The sequence below is a fragment of the Colias eurytheme genome, chromosome 17 (genome assembly GCF_061535395.1).
Source record: "Colias eurytheme isolate Ceu_HAF_F1 chromosome 17, ilColEury1 Martin Lab GWU primary, whole genome shotgun sequence".
Classification (NCBI taxonomy): Eukaryota; Metazoa; Arthropoda; class Insecta; order Lepidoptera; family Pieridae; genus Colias; species Colias eurytheme.
Window position 1 is genome coordinate 5,976,497 of NC_142996.1, and position 17,454 is coordinate 5,993,950.

The 17,454-nt window shown below is 34.8% G+C and overlaps 1 protein-coding gene across 3 annotated transcripts in view; it reads right to left on the reverse strand.

Moving 5' to 3' along the window:
- RapGAP1 (Rap GTPase activating protein 1) overlaps window positions 1–17,454 on the reverse strand; it is a 277,491-nt gene that overhangs the window by 136,096 nt on the left and 123,941 nt on the right. The window lies entirely within an intron of this gene.

Genomic DNA, 17,454 nt, shown 5'->3' on the forward strand with positions numbered 1-17,454 from the left:
TACTTTCAAAGAAATTGTGCTTAATTATTGTGAATTAAGCACAATTTCTTTGAAAGTATACGTACACTTCTTTTTTTTCTTCAATTAAATGATACAGACATTCGAGTAGGAATGAATACAGCAACTATTCAAAGGATACAGCACAACATATTGACACGACATTTTGAAAGCACATAAAGCATACAGTTTGTCAATTTTACAAACATACATTCCCAAATTAAACATTAATATTTTATTACTTGCGAACATCATATGCAGTTAGGGCCACAACTATATTAAATCAATTTAATATTCCATTTACATTTGAAATTTAAAATTTATTGCCATATTAACTTGAAAGCGAAATGCACTTTAGATATTAATTGAATAACAAAACTGCATTAGCGATGACCAGATAATTAATAATTCTAATTGACAAATAAACACGTGACTCAGAATTAATCCGAAGCATTGCCCCATTAAACCTCTTTTATTATTATATGAGGTGTTGATTAATAGGGGGAAATGATGTTTACATACATAAAAGAGGGACGTTCCTTGATACATTGATTAGAATTGGGATGTTTAAATACCTTATGAAATTGCTATTACCATTTCTATAAAATACAACGTAGAATCTCTATAATCATAAACCAAATATTAATGTGATGAAAAAACCGGAATCATGACGCTCAAATACATACACACAATACACATGCTACAAATACGTAAAAAACACTCTTTTTGTGTATGGGTAAAAAATCATTCCAGGTGAAAAACTTGCAAGCAGGATGTGACACAAGCCATATCCAAGTTTTTTATTTACATTACTTAAGTGGATCTTACAAGAAGCACTCGTTATAAATCACTATTTAATTACCACTTTTTCTATAGTATTTATTAAGTGGCGGCCTATATGATCTGTCAACCTACTTTAAAAACATTTTATTCTAAAGGGACACGATATTAATATGTCGGAGTGGATTATTAAACACGACATTAAGTATTAACGTCGGCAATGCAACTGTGATCGGGGGACGATTAGAATCGTAGGCGATGTTATCGTACGTTAATTTAAATCGATCGGATGCGACCTCATCTTCTGCAAATTATCTCTTTGATTCCTCTTCCCCCTCGGATCTCAGTCAGAGTGGACGTGTTTGGGTTCGTTTCTCTAAAAATATTTTTATTTGCGAATAATTATTAATTAAATTAAATCGAAACTAAAGTCAGCAGTACCAGGCGAGCATAAACCGTACGAAGTTATTTAGCGTCGCTGTGGATGTGCGAGTGAAACAATCTGTGAGTAAAAGAGCAAGCGTTGAAGTAAAATTTCAAATAAATGTACTAGGAGAACATCAGTAAAAGAGATTAAAACGCTAAAAACTGTACAAAAAATTCACAACGTCCATTAATGTCGTCTTAGCTAGTTGGACCGCAGTACGGACGAGACAACGTCTTGAGGAAAGCGAGTTCTAGTCCCAACAGAATATATTGAATTTTTTATATTTTATTTTTATTATTTTCTATTTATTTATTTTTTGGGACTCATAATGCCCCTTAAAAGAACACCACCGACTGGCTCATCTAAATCAAAATGTGATACCGAATCGGACTCAAATACTCCGTCTTATGGAAGACAAACTATAAATATAAGCCAAAGACGTAAACGCAAACTGGAGCACGGTGAAGAATTGAGTGATTTAAAGGAATATTTTAAAAAGGTGTTTACGGAATTTAAAGATGAACAAGAAAAGAAATATGCCTCCTTGCTTAACAGATTTGAAGAAATGAATAAATCACTATCAAATTTCTGTAAGACAACGGAATTCATTTCAAAACAATACGATGATTTAAAAGAACAATTTAATACCTTAATAAGCGAAAAGAAAGCACTTCTTAATAACACGAATATGCTCGTAGATAAAATCGAAAACTTTGAAAGGCATCAAAAAAGAACTAGCCTAGAATTGAGAAACATACCTTCACGTATACCGGAATCCAAAGAAGACCTTTTTAAAATAGTAATCAACACGGGCAAATTCCTAAGTGTTCCTGTCGCTACTTCGGATATCTTTGATGTATTCCGTACTAAAGCAAATTCTCAAGGCATGAAATCTCTGATAGTTGAATTTAATTCAGTTATAACTAAGGAAAATTTTTTACAGTCATTAAAAAAATATAATCAGATAAATAAACCAAAGGAGAATGGGCATTTTACTATGGAAGTTGGGCCTGAACACTTGAGTTGGACCAATACACATGAGATATTGATTTTATAATAGATCATAACACATACATAACGGGAAAAATATATATAAAAAAATAATCAACCGGGTTTTTGTACAGTCACATCAAGTTTTATTACTTTGTGTATACTATTTTTTTCAATTAATAACTGTTGCAAGACAATGACAATATCTTTATGTTACTCCTATTCACTTTCACTTACAAAGACGTACTAATCTGAAGCCTTCTAATAACCAAAATACACTAATATTATGTTTTGTAACAGGTACCTATACCGTGTTTATTATATTTCAACGTAGTTAGACGTTTTTTTATGGTTAAACTCAGTCACTCCAATGACATTTAGGTTTATATTTACTTCACTCGAATTAAAAACACCGTTATTGTGCGCAAAATAAATAAAACTTTTTGCCTTGACTGTACAAGAACCCGGTCGATTTATTTTTTTATTTTATTTTTTTCGTTAGGTATGTGTAATGATCTATCACAAAAACAATATTTCGTGTGTATTGGTCTTAGCCCAAGTTTCAGGCTCAATTTGCCCATTCTCCTTTCTTCAACTCTACAAATCTGGAAATTGAAGGACCGTCTAAACAGGTCTATATGTCAGAATCTCTTACCGCAAAAACAAGACACCTTTTTTATTTAGCCCGAGATTTTGCAAAAACCAATAACTACAGCTATTGTTGGACATCCCGAGGTTTTGTTTATTTGAAGAAAAAGGAGGGTAGTCAAGCAATTCGCGTAAACTCGCAAGATATTCTAACATCCTTATGTATATCAAAATGACTAATTTTTGTAAAGTTTAATTGTTTTAGTTTTGTAAACTATTTTTTACTTCCAACTTATTATGTATTTATTGCTAAAATGAATGTAAACAATTTCAACAAACACATTACATATACACATATTAATTATACATTAATTATTTTCAGAAACACATATTTTTATCATTTTATAAACGACACCAAATTCAAATTCATCCTCCAGTACTACATCATAACTACCATTTATATTGATTGTGGATCTGAATGTTATTTGCACTTCCTCTACAATACAACCGCTTTTATAATCCGTTTAAAAAAAAGTAAATATTGCTTAGCTAATTTAGACACAACTGCTTGTTGTTGTAAGGCTATAATATTAGGTTTTCTCTTTGTCGCAATTAAAAAAACCCCAATTTTAAATACACTATATACGTTTCTATGTACAAATGTAGAAGGTATCGTTATTTTGTATTGTCTTAAAAAATCGTCTACGCCCTTTTATATAATGAACAATCAGTATTATATCATATTATTTAAAATTCGATGATGTTAATCAAATACACAAAGACATAGATTCCTTTAACATAGCTGAATCTACTATGTGTGATATTGAAGACTGTCGGTCTCACCTTCCAGTTTCTAAAAAATGTTTAAAAATTTTCCAGCAAAATATACGTAGCTTAAATTGTAATTTTGATGGCCTATTAGCGATTCTTACCAGCAGTGGAGTTTTGTGGGACTATGTTGTCTTGACGGAGTGTTGGCTGTCACTTAATTATAATATACCAATTATGGAAGGGTACCACTATCACGCTAGTACGAACAATCGTACTCAAAACGAAGGCGTCGTGGTGTATTATAGAAATGAATTAGTTACTCTGGTATCGGAACCACACATAGTGGACGCAAACTGTGTTATTCTTCAACCAGATCGTAATACTATCGTTATTGCTATTTATAGACCTCCAGGGTATAAAAATATAAACAACTTTATTCAATCTCTAAACAGCATTTTGATGAATTATTCTTCCACTCAGAATATAATTATCGTGGGTGACATTAATATTGACATTAGCGAAAATTGCTCGGATATAAACGCCTTCACTTATTTAGAAATGCTTGCATTCCATGGCATTCAACCGGCTCATTCTCTTCCTACTCGCTATAAATCATGCTTAGATCACGTTTTACTTAAAACTAAACTAGCTGCTCATTGTCTTATACTTCCAACATCTCTTACTGATCATAATAGTGTAGTTCTTTATATTTCCATAAATAAAATCTTAAAACCCAGTAAACATGTAACACATATAAACTATGATAAATTAGGTATTGATTTAAATGAAACAGATTTTAAACCTCTTTACACATTTCCTGATATAGATGATGCTGTTAACTTCTTTATAAATAGTCTTCGAACTCTGATAGTTGCGAACTCTACTGAGACCGTAAAGTCTAAGAGAAGGAGAATTCTTAAGCCATGGATGACACAAGGAATCTTAAAATGTCTCAAAAATCGAGATAATCTATACAAAAAAACTAAAAAAGAACCAAATAACGATATCTTAAAAGTTACTTATAAGAGATACAGAAATTTTTGTTCGTCCTTGATTAAAAAATTAAAAAGAGATTACGAGAAATTACAACTACAAAATGCTAAAAATAATAATAAAAGACTATGGAAAGCCATCAAAGAGATCACAAATACATCGAAAATTAAAAATAATTCATCCGAACTCCTATTAAGCAATAACTCTAAGCAATCTATAAATGACGTTAATAGCTTCTTTGTTAATATTGGCGAAAAGTTGGCAGAAAAAATAAACCGAAACAAACATATCAGACGGACAGGCTCTTCAGCACATGTTTCCAACCCCCATTCTTTTGTTATGCTACCTACCACTGAAGATGAAGTCAAATCTATAATAAGGAATCTAAAAAGTGATTGCGCTGTTGGTCTCGATCTGATTTCTTCCAATATCCTAAAGAATTTTTGTGAAATTTTATCTCCTCATATAACATATATTTGTAACTTGTCAATATCAACAGGACAATTTCCTAAAGTTTTAAAAAAATCAAGAATCCATCCAATCCACAAGGGCGGAGACAGGGACTGTGTTAATAACTACAGGCCAATTTCTATCCTTCCAGCTTTGTCAAAAATTTTGGAAAGAGTCATGAATAAAAGGCTTGTTGACTTTTTAGAGAAGAATAAGCTTTTGTCTTCAGCTCAATTCGGTTTTAGAGCTAACAAATGGTATTCAGCGGTGATACGTGGAATGAAGTATTTTTAAATGCCCAACAAGGACTAAATGAAGTTACTGAGTGGTTACATGAAAATTCCCTAACATTAAACATCGATAAGACAAAGTATATAACTTTCTCTATGAAAAATACTGATAAAACTGATATGCATAGTTTAATTACACACTCTTGTAACAAAAATGATCCAAACTGCACATGTCCTAGAATAAATAGTACTGAATCAATAAAATACCTGGGCGTTATTATAGACGATAAATTGAATTTTCAATCACACATTAACTTAATAGCCACTCGCACCCGTAAGCTTATCTCAATTTTCAAAAACTTAAGACATGTTGCTGATGAACAACTCATTATAACAGTATATAAAGCCCTATGCCAGTCACTGTTGACCTATTGCATAACATCTTGGGGTGGTGCTCCTAAAACTTATTTTATTAAGATAGAAAGAGCACAACGAGCTGTCTTAAAAGTTATAAAATTTCTGCCTTTCTTTCACCCTACAAAGGACGTTTATGTGATGACCAGGGTACTAACTGTACGACAATTATTTATTCTTCACACAGCTGTACGCCAACATTCTCTTACTACCTTCAGCCTTGAGCGGGCTAACGCGTCACGCAGAAGGGGCAAAATTTGTGAAACAAATAAGTTTAGTACAAAATTTTCACATCGCTTTTTTTGTTACCAGGGCCCTAATATCTACAATAAATTAAACGAAATTCTCTCAATCTCGGAGCAATTATCAAGCCTGGAGAAGTAACAATTAATTGAACAATATAGCACTAGTTTGGCCTTTTTGGCTTATGGCAAAATGTCATGCGAAAAAAGAGGACAGATATATGTCAGTTCGACAGTTTGAAATGACATGTGCCCATGTCAATTTGTTTCAGTGACCAGTCTGGTCACGGACGCATGGTGATTTTAATTATTATTTTTGAAGTGAAAAACGAGTGTTTTAGTTTAATTTGTTATTTTATGAAAAGACAATTGACTAAAGATAACATGGCTTGTGATGCTTACGGCTGTAAAAGCCGTAGTAATGTGAAATCGGACGAAGATAGAAATTTGTCATTTCACAGGTTAGTGTTTTGATCAATTTTTTTGTTAATTGTATGATAAATAAGTTAATTTACCTTATTTTCTTAATCATCTATGTTTTATCTAACCGTAATCATTGAAATGAAATCATAATCAGCTTAGTTTTTAGAAAAAATGCAAAATATAACTTCCATAGTGTTGTGCAATTATCGATACTTGAGTAGGAACGAAGTACTTCATTGATAATGACTGCTTTAGGTTAGGAGAAAAAAAAGGTATTTAAGTATGGATTTTATTGTTATTTGCAGGTTTCTGGCTTGAGAACAATTAAAAGATGTTTGAGTTAAAGCTATAGCACAGGAAAAATTGGAAGCCTTCAAAACATTCTCGGCCTTGTTCAAATCATTTCGAATCAGACGGGAAGAAACGTAAAGTGCTTTGCAGAGATGCTGTGCGACAAGTTTAAGGTGGCATCTATTTGAAATAATAAATATTGTAATTTGGTAATTAAGTATCGAAATAAAATGTTGTTAAAAAAATAAATGTTTATTTGTTTTATTTGAAGCAATTTATTTTAAACTTGTACCAATTTTTTCCTGTGGGAATGAGTTATTTTCCTGTGGTAAATTTTAGCTTATAATATGTTATTCTGATGTTTAAACTATATAATTGTAAAGTTCCATAAAAACTCATTCAGTAGTGTTTACGTGAAAGAGTATCAAAATACGTCCATTCTTATATATTTTTGCTTTTATAATATTAGTAGGATACGACTATTGATTTGTAAAAAGATCAACTAGGTGGAAGTCAGATTCGCGCACGAAGGGTTCCGTATAATGTAAAAATACTATGAATGAATCTATGAAAACAGGAAAAAATACGTACCTTTTTACGAAACCATAAAAACAACCTAAACCGAAATACCTAATAATATTTTTTTATAAATACCACTACCATACAATGCAAGGCAGTCAATACGCATCGTAAATGAATAATTCCAAATTAAACGAATCTTAAAATTTGAAATTACCAATCCATAATTCAAAATTAAACGAATCTTAAATTATCTTCAAGCAATTTTATAACTTAATTTTTTTATTTATCGATATTTTAGTATTCGATAAAGTAAAGGCAAGCACTACCTTTTTAGAACAAAAAGTGGCTACATGTGGATTTGAATGCCAAGCAGATAACAGTGTGTTGTCTCTTTCTATCGCATTAATTAGGGTATTGAATAAAAGAGAGCCACTATATAAGAAACGTTCAATTAATTGTTACTTCTCCAGGCTTGTTAATTGCTCCGAGCTCTCAATTTTTTCACTAACAACTGACAAGTGTAAACGTGTGGTAAAGGAATGGATTCAAAAATTGGATTATGCTGCTACAGAAAACTTGCTTTAAATTGTGAAATTTGTGATGTTAGTGAATATGAAATTAATATTAATAGTATATCTAATAATAAATTATTTATTACAGTAGGTAAAATGATAAAATTGCCTTCAGTGTAAATTATTTTTATTTTTATTTAAAATATAAATAAACAAATGGATGAATTTTAAAATATGTATGACACACAAACATAAACGCGCGCACACACACACACACTCACAACACACAAACATACACACACAACACACACACACAAACACATATGTAGGTATATTTTTTAATTTTTATTTTTGTAAATTTTAAATAACAATAAACTTATGTCGTTCTCACTACCTAACCACAAACTTATGAATTATGTGAAACATATTTTTGTAATTGTTTTTTGGTTCCGAGGGCGGGGACCTGGTGATCTGTGATACCGGTTAAAACCCATTTCAGACACCAGCTCCTCCAACTCCAACTTATTGTTTGATAATTTTGTATGCATGTAGATTAATTTATGTGATTGGGAATTGTGAGGAGAAATAAATAAATGATTTAAAAATAAATGATTTAAAAAGATTTACTCTTAATTAAAACTTACATGTGTACAATTATGGTGCTCTGTTTGTGTTTATATTGATGTAATGTTGATAAGAGATACTACTACTGATAATTTAATTTAATACATACATAAATATATGAATATTATTCACTCATTAGTGGTAGGAATCATGTTGCGGCACAATTTACACCCAATGATAACAATCGATATATAAAGGAGATTCTAGCTTTTGATGAATAAAATTTTTGTTATAAATAAACTTTGAGAAAGATTAGTGGGAGTGTATCAAAGATCATTAAATCATAAATAATGTCTCAATAATGTATAGTAAATCTACAAGTAAATTGAGTGGGTTACCGTCTCCATATAAGTTGTCAAACATAATTATATGTAAATTAACAAGAATCGTACCTGCTAGCGCCACATATGACCGGTTCCAATACAATTGACACAACTACCTATATATAGGCATCAATGGCTATTGATCTAATTGTTTTGATTACATTCAAAATTATTGCTTCCTGTACAGCTTAAAGGCGGCATTCGGTTTTGATGTAAATTCCAAAGCCGATTTTTATTATTGTGTAGGAAGGAAATCGTGTGTGCGAAACACATTGGGGGCTTTAGAAATTTGGTCCACATAAAAGTATCAAAGTGACAACACCATGAGACCATAGATTATAAATAATCCACAGATTAACTAAGGAATAGTGAAACGCGTTATTCCCAAACCAACGTCCGGAACAAATCGCTTGTTCTGAGCTACGAATGGGTTGCTTTGCAGTTTCATGAGCCATAAAGGTATTCCGAGAATGTTTATATTGCGCATTATGAAATAAATGGATTTCATACTTTTACTATTCCGTAAAAGTGAAATAGAAACTGTTTTTTTATCAAGTGCATCGTTCACATTTTATGCCACTTGATTACCAACTGGGTAATGCACATGTTGAACTACAGACAGTAATAATTAATAGATTTATATAAATTTAATAATTTATGATGAAAATTTTAAACATAATTTTAATGCTTGTTTTTGTTTGTGATACTTAAAAATTTAATCGCATCATCCCAAAGAATGCAAGTGCATTAGTTGCATCTAACTATAAAAATTGCTTAATTTTTAAGGACGGGCATACATTTGAATGAATTAAGAAAACTATTACATATCCTAAATTTTTAAGTGTATAAGGGTAGCCTATTAAACGATTTATCAATTAATAAATACAAAACCTTACATCAATACATAAATGACAACAAATCATTAACAATACACCTCAAAATTTGTCTTCATTCACATAAATAATCAAAAACGTTACGTCCATTCACGATAACAAAGTTATGACATTGTTTAGGTTATCAATAACTATAAATTACACACCCGTAGACCTTACTTGTCAAGCTGATGGTATCGGTTAGTATAGTGCAAGCTCAATACTTTGAAAACGTTTCGAAACAAAGACAGTAGCATTGTTCCTTTAGGAGATGTGGGCAGGAATACTGGTGCCAAAAGCCGACCACAGATACCACAATAGTGTACTGAGATTTACGGTTACTACTTAGGTACTGGTATTATATTATCTGTGGCGTAATATACGATAATGTTATGCATCTGTGTAGTGCGTATGATACGTTAGCTCATATGAAACAAAATACAGTGCCACCATGAAACTATATATACTACGTATGGAACCCACACTCCCTAAGAAAAAGTAAAGTCAAAAAATTTGACCTTGAATCTTATCGTTTCCCCTCCGTCTCTTTCTAGTTACGGTGAGTCATAATATATATAGTATGTCTATATTTCCGTGGGGTGAGTATAAATGTAAAAAATTCAGGATATTAAGGAAAAAAATAACGGATACATCAATTTTATTCGTATTAAAATTTTACTATAATACTAGATTTTGCCCGCGACTTCGTCCTCGTTGAAGTCATAAAACATAAAATCCCATTTATCCCGTGGGGATTTCGGAATAGCCTTTCTAAGTGCACCTTTAGGATACTCTAGATATACAGAGTGTGCCAAATTTCATGTCTTTAGGTCCAGTGATTTTAGGCTGTGCGTTGTCTGTCAGTCACTAAGTAACGGGAGAGTTTTATATTTATTGATTGATTGATGGTTGATGATTTACGGCGGAAATAAATTACGTAATTGCATTTATTATTCTAATATAGTTACTGTAGAATTTTTGCAAATAGATAAAAAATAGATGTTCAAGTATTTAACATTGGAAAATTGTAATGTTCCTTTCAGCGTTTTTTCATGTTTGCGTCTTCCGTCTTGCATCTTCAGAACACAGGACCGCTATAAATTATGACAACATTTTGCTGTATAATTTGGCGTTACGTCCAGTCATTTGAGGAATTAATGAAGTAAAATATCAATGTGTTTTTATAATATTTATTTATCATTACAATGCCAACTGCCTTTACAAATTTGCAAATTATAAGATAATAACAATAAAAAGTAACGAAATCGGTTCACTGAAAATATTTTTATCATTCCATACCCTTAAGTATTTAAATAGTTTTAAGAGTACTTGAAATATGAGATCGTGGTCTAGCGCTTCCCTATCATACAATAAAAAACAAAATATAATATATTCAGGGTGTAATCGTTAAGTGTGCACAGGTGATTATTCCGTAACTATTGCAGGTATCAAAAAACTTTAAACTGATATCGATATGATACTGATATGATACTTTACCTAATGAGTAAAATAACAATAATAACTTTTTTTAAATATAACAAGAAATATCTAAAAATGTAACTTTAAACCCTCCCATACATTTTATTTCCCGTAACGTATATATTACGTTCCCACTGCTGGGACATGGCCTCCTATGAGGTTACAGCCACATCCACCACACTGGCCAAGTGCGGGTTTAAAATGAATGTTGCATATCTTCACTTTTTCAAAACAGGATATTTTTAATTCTACTATATTTAGCCATGTATTACGTTCCGCTAGATTGGACGGAAACCTGTAAAGAGAAAAGAAGATTATTTGCAAAATATAAAAAAAAAATGTCATTTAGATACAGATAACACAAAATTTGTGCTGTTGTCTTGTGCTTCTATTTCAGTAGGTACCATATATGTATGTACTTTGAGTTTTTGATTTTACAATATATCATTATATAAAAGTAGTAAACAACGTTTTTATACCATTAACTTTCACGCCAATTGAACTAACTCAAGTGGAGAAAGACTTCTCCTCATATAAAATACCATACCGAAATATATGTACACAATTTTATAAAGTATGGACACCCTAGTCTAATATTTATTACTATCATGAAACATTTAATAATAAGCAAATAACGATGTTAAATGGAAAAAACCTAATCAAAATTAACATTATAATCACAACTTCGATCTATTATTCCAGATTTAACAACAATTAAAGTAGAAATATTACTAAACTACAATTTTACATGAAGCGTAGTTTATGCATGGTTTTTAGGGTTCCGTAGCCAAAATGGCAAAAACGGAACCCTTATAGTTTCGTCATGTCCGTCTGTCCGTCTGTCCGTCTGTCCGTCTGTCACAGCCGATTTACTCGGAAACTATAAGTACTACAGTGATGAAATTTGATGGGAATATGTGTTGTATGAACCGCTACAAAAATATGACACTAAATAGTAAAAAAAAGAATTGGGGGTGGGGCCCCCCATACATGTAACTGAGGGATGAAATTTTTTTTTTCGATGTACATACCCGTGTGGGGTATCAATGGAAAGGTCTTTTAAAATGATATAAAGTTTTCTAAAAAACATTTTTCTTAAAGTGAACGGTTTTTGAGATATCAGCTCTCAAAGTCGTAAAAAGTATGTCCCCCCCCCTCTATTTTTATAACTACGGGGTATAAAATTCTAAAAAAAATAGAGGTGATGCATGCTAATTAACTCTTTCAACGATTTTTGGTTTGATCAAAGTATCTCTTATAGTTTTTGAGATAGGTTGATTTAACTGTAATTTATTATATTTGCTGCTACGGAACCCTTTGTGCGCGAGCCCGACTCGCACTTGGCCGGTTTTTTGTACTTACGAATGAAATATAATATCACATCCTGGATGCCATTCACTTTTGCAACCGCGCACAATATATTTACAACCATTTCTATTAATTTTGGCTCAGAATAATTCCAAAATACAAGAACAAACTCACGAAATGAACATAAACATCCGCCATTTTGCAGTAAACATTATTTGACACCTAGAATTGGGGCTGCCGCGCAACGATTTTCATAACATAATTCAAAATATGGGAAAAAAATTATGAGCGTGTTCGATAAGCAGTCCATTTTAAAAGTTGTAAACCTTTGTTATTTCAATGGAAAAGCAAACCTGCATGAATCTCGTTTAAATTTCATTTTTTTAGCGGATTTTATTAATGATTTATGTCATATAGACTATTATTACTGACAGTCGATTTTTTAATGCACGTCAATAGGGGAAAAATTTACAATCACGCTGGCTACCCTATGGGGTAAACAGGGGTTACTTGCGGTCATTCTATCAGTTTTTTATTTATTCTTAGGAGTTTGGGTTCCAGTATGACTATAGTTCCATGAGTGCCACAAACATATCTGACCCGGTGGCAAAAACTGGAACTACGTGCCGCCATTTTGAAATGTCACATTTTCACAGACTTTTCATACGGAATATTTTGTTTATATAAAAGAAAGCGACATCAGTGACACTGTCACCGGGTCAGATAAGTTTGTGGCACTATACGCTAAGATTTTTTATAATGCTTGTTGTAAATGCAATTGAATAGTATCTGACGACCTGACGTACGCCTCGTATGTTATATTGTACTAAATAAATATCGTAAATTTTGCGTCTTATCATACATAACTTTAATGAGAAAAGGAAATGTACATATCAATTGTATTTTATAATTGGTTGTATATTATTTTTTTATTACACTTTATATAAATTATCAGAATATCTAGATAAGAGGCAAAACCGACGTGACTTTTTGAATAATTTTAATAGGCTAAAGCTTCATCACTTTCAGCCTACACTTGTCCACTGCTGGACATAGGCCTCAGTCATGGCACGCCACTGAGCCCGGTCGTTTGCTCGCTGTCGCCAGTTTTGACCAGCAACCCTGCGGATGTCGTCACTCCACCGTGTAGCAGGGCGTCCTACGCTACGTTTACCGAGCCGCGGTCTCCACTCTAAGACATGTGTGCCCCAGCGGTTGTCCGTTCTGCGGCACATATGACCGGCCCACTGCCACTTCAGCTTGCTTATTCGTTGAGCTATGTCGGTAACTTTCGTTCTCTGGCGAATAACTTCGTTTCGGACCTGGTCCCTCAGAGAAATACCGAGCATAGCTCTCTCCATAGCTCGCTGAGCGACTTTAAGTTGGTGGACCAGTCGTACTGTCAGTGTCCACGACTCGGCTCCGTAGGTCATAACTGGTAGGACGCACTGATTAAAAACCTTGGTCTTAAGGCATTGTGGTAGTGACGACAAAAAGACTCGACGGAGTTTACCAAATGCCGCCCAACCCAGCTGTATCCGCCTGTTGATCTCGCCTTCGAAATTGTTCTTACCTAGTTGGAGCATTTGCCCTAGGTATACATACTCCTGAACAATTTCTAGGCAGACTCCGTTTATTACTATCGGCTCCGGTAAAATACGGTCGTTGATCATGATCTTTGTTTTGTCTGTGTTCATGCGGAGACCGATTCGTAAGGAGGATACAGCTAGGTCGTTCAACATCTGTTTAAGTTCCTGCAGCGATTCAGCCATAATGACAATGTCGTCAGCAAATCGTAAGTGTGAGATGTACTGGCCGTTGATATTGATGCCTCGTCCTTTCCAATTCAGCGCCCGAAACATATCCTCTAACGCGTTGGTGAACAATTTCGGTGAGATAACGTCACCTTGTCTCACCCCTCGCCGTAGTTGGATACGCTTGGTACGCTGGTTTTGGATGTGGACGGACATGGTTGCGGCATCGTACAGAGATCTCAACACTTCGATATATCTCCAGTCAACCTGGCAGCGCTGCAAGGAATCCAGAACAGACCAAGTCTCGATGCAGTCGAAGGCTTTCTCGTAGTCCACAAAAGCAATGCACAGGGGCTGATTGTACTCTTCTGTTTTCTGCACAATCTGCCGCACAGTGTGGATGTGGTCTACGGTACTGTAACCGCTGCGAAACCCAGCCTGCTCCGGAGGTTGAAACTCATCGAGTCTTCGTGCAAGACGGTTGGTGATGACCCTTGAGAACAGCTTGTAGGTGTGGCTCAAAAGCGATATGGGCCTGTAGTTCTTTAAGAGGGTTTTATCCCCTTTTTTAAAGAACAGCACCACGACGCTTTCGCTCCACGCCCTCGGAGTTCTCCCAGTAAAGAGAACAGAGTTGAATAGGTCCCGCAGTTCTTTTAGGACAGGAGCTCCACCTGCCTTTATAAGCTCCGTGGTTATTCCGTCCTCTCCCGGGGCTTTTCCGTTTTTAAGTTGTCTCAGGGCTAACTCCAATTCGTCTAAGCTGATTTCGGGAAGCTCATCGGTATAGTGGCGAGTTAAGGTGGATCTGGGATCTTTATTTGATGGTGCCGGCTTGGGTGTTTGTGAGGTGTACAGGCGGCCATAGAAGTGTTCAACCTCCGCGAGAATCTCCGGTCTTGATGTCAAGACGCTCCCCGTGGATGTGGTCAACTTTGTCAGATAGGACCTATCAAGATTTTGCGCGAACACTTTCGATCCACGATTTTGCTCGATTGCTTTTTCGACCGCAAGAGTGTTGTAGGATCTAAGGTCGCGCCGAACCATCTTAGATATTTTCTTATTTAGTATCCTTTGAGATGACAAAGCTGAGTGTGGGTTATCGCGTCGCTCGTTCATCAAGGTCAGAGTCTCCCGCGAAAGCTTTGACTTCCTGCCGGTGGGTTTTATTTTAAACAAGCTCGTGCCCTCATCCCTTAGAATTCCAATGACTTGTTGAAGTTTTTGATCAACATTATTTGTGGGCTCTAAGGAAGCGAATCTATTACTTAGCTTTAGCTGGAAAACTTCAGGTTCGGCAAGAGTTTGAAGAATACTGGGCCGGAGTATTGACTTTATCAATCGGTTTCTTTCTAGCTTACAATTGATATTCAGAGTGCCTCTAAGGTAACGGTGATCACTGCCGGTATTAAACCTTGTGATCACTGACACATCTCTGAATATGCGTTTCTTGTCCGATATGATAAAGTCGATCTCGTTTCGGGTCCTGCCATCGGGGCTTTGCCAGGTCCACTTCCTTTGGGGCTGTTTCTTGAAAAAAGAGTTCATCAAATACAGTCCCTCTTTTTCGAGGAAGTTGACCAGCATATGACCCCTCTGGTTTCTGTCTCCAAAACCATGCGGTCCTATTGCCGATTCGCTGCATCTTTGTATTCCCACTTTAGCGTTGAAGTCCCCCATCACAACATTGAAGTGCGCCTTTTTGGTGCTATGCAAGGCGCTGGATACATCTTCGTAAAGTCTTTCGACCTCTTCATCAGAGTGTGCCGAAGTTGGAGCGTAAACCTGAATTACCTTGAGGCTATACCTCTTGGAGATTTTGATTATGAGGTACGCAACTCTTGGCGACACACTTGAGATTTCAACAATGTTGGGACAGAGGACTTTGTTGACCAGAAACCCAACACCACCTTCAGAGAGACGATCTCCTTCTCTAAAATACATAATATGACCCGATTCTAGGGTTATGGTGTCCTCTCCCTCTCTTCGGACTTCGCATAAACCGAGAATATGCCACTTTATACTTCTTAGCTCCTCTTCGAGCTGCACAAGGTGTTCATCGAGCCGTAGCGTGCGTCCGTTATATGTTGCAAGGGTCAGTTGGATTTGGCGGCCTACCGTAACCCGGGGATTCTTCGCACCCCCTGCTCTACCGTTACCACGACCGCCGCCGTAGCCGGGAATAGTAGAACTACCGGGAACTGGGGGCCGTGGTTGGGAATAGCTTGCCATAATTGGTAAATGCCCATAGTCGCCACGCTGGGCATGCGGGTTGGCGACCGCAGTGCATAACATTTCGAAACAGCAATGCTGCTGCCCATTGCTGTCTTGTTACATTTTGTTATGCTGTTTCGGATGGTTATACCGCCATCAGTCGGACGTCAGAGCCTCGTCCGTTGTTCAACAGGATGCACCGCGGGAAGGTGAGGTTGACTATTGGAGCACAGAGGTGTTGTTGTGCTCCCTTACATCCCGGCTTAAAGCTTAGGCTAAAGTTATTATTTATACCTGATTGTCAAGGCCCTTTCTTTTGTCAATAAAATAATAAGTTGACGTGAGCCAGATTAAGCTAGTAAGTTGATAATCATCCATCTATTGGAAACATAAGAACGCAAGGTGCATGATAAACTTAAAATTGATTACTGATTCGACCGACTTAACAATATTAATTTACGATAATAGGAGCAAGTATGAGAATATAATTAGGAACTTAAACTGTCACCGATGGTTATAAAACGTTTAAAAATGAAGCACCTTTCTAACAGGTGGTAATAACGCTTAATTGGGTTGATTAGAACGGAAATAAGTGGATTGGCAACTAAAAAATTGTTTTAAAAGACACTACGATGTTCTCTATTGAGGTTATCAAGGCAGACATATCCTTTGTATTAAAATGTTTTTGTATCTGTAGTTGTAATTGATATGTACACGCAATTATAAGGGTTTTGTTATTAGCGCTCCGGGAGTGGCACATCGAACTGTGGCTAATGAGCCACAATTCACTTCACTTGTCTCTTTTTCGCTCACGATAGTTGAATCATGCCTTCTTATTTTGACATCTGATCGTCTGTGCCGTTTTTGAAGATCGAATGTTGTGTTGGTACCTACTTACATCTTTTTACTTATAGTATTTTTTTTTGTTAGCATTTATTCGCAACAAGATCTCACATTTCCATCGTTCTGTAGTTTCACAACATTGAAATAACCATAACTTGTATGAAAATGTCTTTCAAGTATCGTTTGTTACTCGCCTACGTAATTTAGACAAAGAGTAGAGTAGTAGAGTCATCTACTTGGTCGTAAAATGCTGTCTTAAAATCTTCAACTATGCAGGATACATTAAATCTCACTTTAAATTCCTAAATAAATTCATTATTTAAGTAGCAAAAATTGATAAAAATAGGCTTTAATTCTAGTAAGTAAAAGCATACAAATGCAAAACAAATAATATAAAAAATAGTATC